This window comes from Camelina sativa, unplaced genomic scaffold, assembly GCF_000633955.1.
Source record: "Camelina sativa cultivar DH55 unplaced genomic scaffold, Cs unpScaffold05271, whole genome shotgun sequence".
In the NCBI taxonomy this organism is placed as follows: Eukaryota; Viridiplantae; Streptophyta; class Magnoliopsida; order Brassicales; family Brassicaceae; genus Camelina; species Camelina sativa.
The window spans coordinates 1-575 of record NW_010926359.1 but is presented as its reverse complement, the minus strand read 5'-3'; the positions used below and the strand labels follow the sequence as shown (position 1 = coordinate 575).

Below are 575 nucleotides of genomic sequence, written 5' to 3'. Positions count from 1 at the left end.
AAGTGTTGAAGACGATAATAAAATACAGAAAGATCCCCATAGCTTTTCATAGTGTCAGGATGGTCGAGACCAAGTTCTCTCTCATTTATATCTAGAGCCTTCTGCTGATATATCGTTGCCTGATCAAGAGAGGATAGAACATCAGAGATAGGGTGCCTAGCTAGAAGCAGAAGCAGAACATAAAACTCTACAAACTCTCTTTAATGTTCCTTGACCTAATAATCAAAGTTGCCATTTAGTAAGAAGGTGAGAGATGATAATACCTGGTTAAAATCGCCAGTGTGGTACAGTACAACTGCGAGAAGGCTGTACGCACAAGCAGTATTTCTATGATAAGGCCCACAGACAGCAATCATCTTGACCAATGCCTACGAAATGTAAGAAGTCAACATCTCTTGGATAACAGTTCAGTTGGTTAAAGAATGATGATAACGTAGCTATCAAAAGAAATGACACCTTTGTTCCATAATTCACAGCATCATCTAGTTTTCCTTTGTCAAGAGCAATTTTTGATGACTCCAAGAGTGTCCTTCCGTCAGATGATATACACAGCACATGCTGATCAAACAAACATA

The 575-nt window shown here is 39.0% G+C and overlaps 1 long non-coding RNA gene across 1 annotated transcript; it reads right to left on the bottom strand.

The window, feature by feature from the left end:
• Positions 1 to 6: 6 nt before the first annotated feature.
• Positions 7 to 562, bottom strand: LOC104774755. Its single transcript, XR_765489.2, has 3 exons — positions 457 to 562; positions 264 to 368; positions 7 to 119 (listed from the first exon to the last, which is right to left on the bottom strand). It is a non-coding gene; the product is annotated as an uncharacterized LOC104774755 (long non-coding RNA).
• Positions 563 to 575: the final 13 nt, after the last annotated feature.